General features: G+C 33.4%; 1 long non-coding RNA gene across 1 annotated transcript; it reads left to right on the top strand.

Moving 5' to 3' along the window:
- Window positions 1-1,225: 1,225 nt before the first annotated feature.
- On the top strand, window positions 1,226-3,455 carry LOC127127969 (uncharacterized). Its single transcript, XR_007805579.1, has 2 exons — window positions 1,226-1,613; window positions 3,072-3,455. It is a non-coding gene; the product is annotated as an uncharacterized LOC127127969 (long non-coding RNA).
- The last annotated feature ends 2,994 nt before the right edge of the window (window positions 3,456-6,449 follow it).

The following is a 6,449-nucleotide window of genomic DNA, read 5'->3' as shown; positions in this document are numbered from 1 at the left end:
ATGAAGAAGGGTTTACCTAAGAACAATATCATACAAGATAAACATGCATGAATAGGGGGTTTGCATAAGCACGAGGTCTGACAAGGCAAACATGTATGAGAAAAGGGTTTTGGTTCAGAGATGGGTGTTTAACTATGAGGTGATTAACCTAAAGAATGTATGGAAGTCCAAAGAATGTAGTGCTTTGTCCAAAGAGAAAAGTATTATTGATGAGTGTTGATTATTATAATGTGATTTGTTGTCTATGGAGAAGAAGACTTGAAAGTTATTTGATTGGAATTGCACTAAAGTCTACGAATGGAGGTGAATACTTTGAACAATTGGATCAGGCGTCCCATATCCAAAGATATTCATAATAAGGATGGGAATACTCCCTCTCATTCCTTCTCCACTACTTAAGGCTCGTCGCGCATAATTCACATCACAACTGACAAGTGTCTAAAAGGATATAAGAGTATTTTTGTTGTGCTTGAAGAATGAAGCTCAGTAGTCCAATCTTGATATCATGTGTATTCAAAGTCTTGCAGGAGAAACTTGAATTTACCTAAGGTCCAACGCAGTGCAAGTACAAAGGACTAATCATATCAAGTGATCAAGGGACTTATGATCACTTGACTGGATATGGAAAGCAGGAAAGTTATTTAGGACAAGTATAAGACAAGGTCCAATATCAAATGTGATCAATTGATCAAGGATGATATTGATTAACTTAATAAAAAGACAAATATCATGCTAAAGTCATTTCAAGCATGAGGATTTTATCTAAAATCTTTAGAAATAATTATCATGAATACTAACATCTAGTGAATTTAAATGGGAAATTAAAAGAGAGAAAAAAAATCTAATTATCCAATTAAATCCTAACTAAAACTAACATGTATTATTATTTCTTAAGCACTTCTAAAGTGTACAAAAATTGATTTTTATATGTACTTCACTAATTAAAAAAAACAAAAGAAATAAAAAAGAAACAAAAATAAAATAAAATAAAAAGAACATACAATAGTGCAAGGTGTAGGGCTAGACTGGGGTATGGATAGGAAAAAACACGTTGGGCCTGATTCAAGAGGCCCAAGGTTATTTTATTGTTTTGTCCTCAACTCATACTAGGGATTGTACTTAGCAAATGAGGGGCGTACTGATGAAAAGGTCCATGGGCCTTGTGGTTCAGGCCCAACGAAACAAGGCAAAGGGGGATAAAGGTGTTTTAGCAAAGTCTCGATTCAAATCAGTTTATTATGCTACTCCTCCCTATCTCAAGAATCTCCCCTGCCGGAGTTAGCTCCGTCACGCCTGAGTCAGTGGAGTTAAGCCAAAATACCCATTATCAAACCTTCCCAACCCTCTTGTCCTCATCTCCCTCAATCTAACAATGATCTTTCCTAAAATCCTAAGAAGCACAAAGCAAAATTAAATGATGTTAAAGAGGAATCAGATCCTGAGACATTAGGGTTTTGATTCCTTGTATTTGTAATTACATGGTGGTAATAAGCTCAGTGCAAACCAAGGAAGAATGAGGAAACTTACATACAAGGTAGAGGTTAGCCCTGACGCTTGCACAAATTGAAGAAGATGATGATAAATACCAAAGAAGACTAGAGGAAGCGATTCAGGTATGCTTGAAACTCCTCATTTTTCCTGCGCAACTTCTTCTTCTTCTCCTTCAAGCGTTAGTCTGTAGGTTTGAATTATGGTTGCCTTGTGTTGTTGTTGTTGCATACACGTGTGAGGAGAGTGATTGAGTAGAAAGAAAGAGTGTGAATTATCAGAGTGATTCAGGGAGATCGAGAGTGATATGGAATATGATTGTTGTGGAGATTGAAGAGTGATTTGTGGAAATGTGATTGGTTATGAATGAAGGTGAATGAGAGGATTTACAAAGGGTGCTCCTAACTGATTCATACAGGATTTCAGTCAGTTTTGTTAACAAAGTTAGGGCAGTGTTAAGTTTCAGTTGGATTGAAGAGGGAGTTTATTAGATGTTAGTTAACAGAGTTAAAATTCTGTTAGGAATTGTTAGTGTTAAGTGGATTCATGAGTAAATTGGTTAGAGAGCTTAACTTTGTTAACTTGTTGTTAGTTTAGTTAGTTTGAATCAGTTTGTTAGTTAGGCTGTGATGCTAGTGAGTTGAATTTTGACTGTTAGATGTTAGTTAACTTGGTTATATGTTAGACTGTTAGTGACCTAGTTATTGTTAAAAAATAGTTAGTTTGGATTGAGTTGTGTTACAAAGGTTATAAGATTTTGGAAAAGATGTTAGCTATGAGGAGGTTAGTTGTTAAGGAAGGACTAGTATGAAGTTGTTTTGGTTGTTAGTATTAGTTAGAATGTCATAACCGTTAGTGAAATGGAATTGATTAGTGATTAGGAGATAGAAAGTTTGTTGAATTGTTATGGACTTTGGTGAATGTTAGTTGCTTATTGGTTAGTGTAATTTTTGTTATGAAGTTATCATTGGCTGGTTAGAAGTAGTAAATTTATGTTAGCATTTGGAATTAGTTGGAAGCTTTTGATGAAAATTGTTAGTGAATTTGTGTAAAAAAAGCATGAATTGTTATGAAATTTGTTTAAGTAAAAATGTTGGTTAAGAGATTAGCAATAGCAGGATGTTAGTTATCGTTGTTAATTGTTAATAATTGGTGAATTGTTTAATTTGGTGGATCGGTTAGTGCTAAAGATGTTGGTTAGGAGATAACATTGACAGGCTGTTTTCTTATGTTAGTTAAGTTATGATCATTTGGACTGCCAATTTGGAATGGGTTGAGTGCTAACAAAACTAACACCAAAACATGTTAAAATGGATTGTTAAAGATGAAAAAGGAGGTATGATCAGGGCTATGTTAGTTGGTATGATCATTTAGCTTTAATACAATATGACTAATAGCTTAGGTAGTTAGGATTGAAAAAGGTTTATTATAGGTGTCAAGTGCGTGTAGATTTATATCATGCTACTAGTTAGAAAAAGTTAATTGTGCCTAATGGTTATGCCCTGGCTTGAAGGATTGTAATATGCATTGTGTTTATGATGTTGCCATTGTTAGGCTTTATTATGTGTATATGCAACTAACAGGTTGAGGTCTTTTCTTACTGGGCTGGTTATATGACTTTATGTGAAAGCTTGTGCATGAAGCTTGGTTGGCATTATCAAGGTTTTTACATGGCATGATCGAGGTTTGGCAAGGTATCATGGACATGAAGAGGTTTTAGAATGGCATGAAAGACTTAATGCTGCAAATGGAGAATCCAAGGTAATGAAGATCAAAGTAGGCTAGGGGATGGTCAGTTTGACTTTGGTCAACTGTTTGACCAAAAGTCAACCTAGGTCCAAATTAGGGGTTTCTTGTATAGTTTTCACTTTTGACTTTTTTGTGATGTATTCTTTGTGTTTTGACCATGAATTGACCTTGTATGGTTGTAACTTGTATTCCAAGCAATACAAATGTTTTTCCCTCCATTTTTTTGAACTTTGAATTGAACTTGAATGACCATGAAATGAATTGAATCTCGTCCTTCCCTCCAAAATCCAAGCTTTGAATATTTGAAAATAAATGAATCTTGACTAAAAATGGAACTTGAAATTGAATATTTTGATCACCTAAATGATCCAAACAATACTAACTAGAGGACTAATGTATTGTAAAAGGCCCATAAAAAGATTAATCAATCAAATACAATCTTCCATAGTTAACCAAGTAAACCTACAATCCATAATAAAATCCAACGCCATGATGAAAACCCCATGATCCACAAGTGCTAAGAATCAAGAATTAGGGTTTCATAACTTTAAATCTAAGAGAAATGGTCATCACTTAGTCAATGTATTATCAAGATGCCCTAGATTTGAATGTCTTATTATGCTAATCAATATGCAGATGAACCACATACCAAAAGTCAGATAAGAGTGAAATGGAGAGGACAAATTTTGGGGTATGACACCATGTTTGTGAAGATTCTCTCAACCATATTCTTACTCTTATTTTGTGCATGCTTCATCACCTCTTTATCAGAACCCTTTGAATATTGAAGATAAGATCAAAAAGGTTTTACGTGAGAAAATAGTACATAATATAAGATCAAATATTCCTTCCACTATACTGATTTTATGGGCTAAGAACTGTACTATTGTACCATTATGTCTCCCATTTTCATAAACTGTAATGCAAGGATACAACTGCATTTAAGTATTCCAACTCTACCATCCAACAGATCTCTTAGTTGCCTATATAAATAATACCTGGGAGAATGAAAAAATGTTTCACTCTAAGAGATTATCATATACGTGAACAATGCATTTTGAGAAATATTTTGAGAGAAAAGAAAAGAAACATACACACTAGAAACTTTTGTTCATACTCTTCATAAAATATATTTTATGTGATATACTTGTAATTCATTTGTGTATTCTGATTTCTTAGAAGTATTTTGTAAACACACTTTGTATATCAATCTTTGTAATTGTAATTCTTTGAGTGACTAGGGTTTAGTCAGAATTACTCATAAGACATTGACAGTTGGTCTTTATGTTCTAATAAAGTTTTGATTATAGTGAATTAAATCCTTGTGGTAAGGCGAAATCACCTTGGCGGGTGGAATGGCGGTAGCTTTGTCAACAATGAACCCGGGTAAAATTAATTATGTTCATTATTTTTGTTCTTAGTTCTTTGTTTGTATCTTTGGGTTGCAAAAGCTTTAGTTATTAAAACCTAATTCAAACCCCTTTTCTTGTGTTTCCATTACTTTCATTTGGTATCAAAGTTCTGGTTCTGGTATTGATTGTGTATCAAACACTTCACTATGTCAGATAAAGATCCACACTTATGAAACACTATGGCAGAAATCCCCCCACCAACTGCACCCGCTAGTAACAATGAAATAAACCATTATAGTGTAAAACCCCCAGTCTTTGTTGGAGGAAAAATTGACTATTGGAAAGATAGAATATAATATTTTTTTCTTGGTCATGATGTGGATCTATGGGATATGGTAGTTAATGGGTATATTCATCCTGTTGATGGCAGTGGTAACAAGGTGGAAAGAAGAATGATTATTGATCAACAAAAGAAAGATCACAATCATAAAGAAAGAACCATCATGTTGAACGCTATATTATACCATGAGTATGAAAAGATCACAAATAGAGACACAACAAAGTCTATATTCGATTATTTAAGAATGACTCGTGAATGAAATTCAAGTGAAAGAAGCCAAGGTGTTTGCCTTGATACAAAAGTATGAAGTGTAACACTCCAACTTTGAAATAGAGTATAATATTTAATTGTTGGTGTGAATTATTCATTATATTGAATTTGGTTGTTTTTGGAGCATATGGGTATTTTGGTAATTTACTAATTGTCGGGGTTATGAGATTGAAGATTAGATCAATATTATTATTGAGATTATTAAAGATGATTAAATGTAATTAATTATTTGGTGATAAGATAAAATAGTAGAATATATATATTTTCCTGATTAAATGATTATTGAGTTAAATATTAATTTAATTTAAATATTTATTTAATTTCAATAATAGTTTAATTAATTAAATAGGAAAATTTGGTCTTTGGTTTGATCGGAGGAGAGTTCGAGGTGAGAAAAGAGAAGGGAAGAATAAGTGGACAAAAAGTCTAGATTTGAGAAATAATACTCATATATATATATGTGTGTGTGTGTGTGTTTTTTCCCGAAAAGTCTAGATTTGTTCCCAAAATTTCTTTTTGAGTCGACCTTTTTTCTAAATAGTTTTTAAAAATTACAGAACTTAAATTTTAAACTGCTTTAAAAGAAAAAACACTTTTTGAAAGAGATTTCAAACTGGAAAGACATTTTTAAAAATTGAGTTTTGGGGGGACATTTGGGTTTTTTCTAGAATATAAAAAAAACAGTAAAGGGGTTTGTCGCGAGGCGGAGCCGCGGCGGCCGGTCGAAAGGAAAAAAACCGGTCACACAACGGAGTCGCGACGATGATCACCGGGGCCGCCAGAGTTGAGCCTCGCTGCGATGACTGATCAACCGATAAAATAAATGTCGCGATTAGTGGAGGGTGGCCGGCAGGTGGCCTATTTCTGCCAGTTTCGATTTTTAGTGATTTTCAATTTTTTGACTTTTCGGGCATTTTTGGATGTTTATCGAGTTTTCGAGTATTTCTCGTAAATTTGGGAGTTCGTGAGCTTTCAACGATATTTTGGAGAAACTTGTGACTTTAGAGTCCTTTTTGTGACCTTAGGATCATATTTTAGTAAATTAAGGAAAATGCTCGTTCTTACTCTATTGAGAGTCTAGCATATTAATAATAAAGTGTTTTTGAAAATTATTTTTTTAGACATTTTGAGTTTCCTGAGTAATTTGAGAAATTGAGGAAATTGCTTTAGTAGAGTTATCACTCGTAAGCTTTTAATACTTTTTAAGATTTTGAGTATTTTGAGAAAATATGAGGTTTTGAGCATTTTGA

Source organism: Lathyrus oleraceus, chromosome 1 (genome assembly GCF_024323335.1).
Source record: "Lathyrus oleraceus cultivar Zhongwan6 chromosome 1, CAAS_Psat_ZW6_1.0, whole genome shotgun sequence".
Classification (NCBI taxonomy): Eukaryota; Viridiplantae; Streptophyta; class Magnoliopsida; order Fabales; family Fabaceae; genus Lathyrus; species Lathyrus oleraceus.
This window is presented reverse-complemented; position numbering and strand designations above follow the sequence as displayed.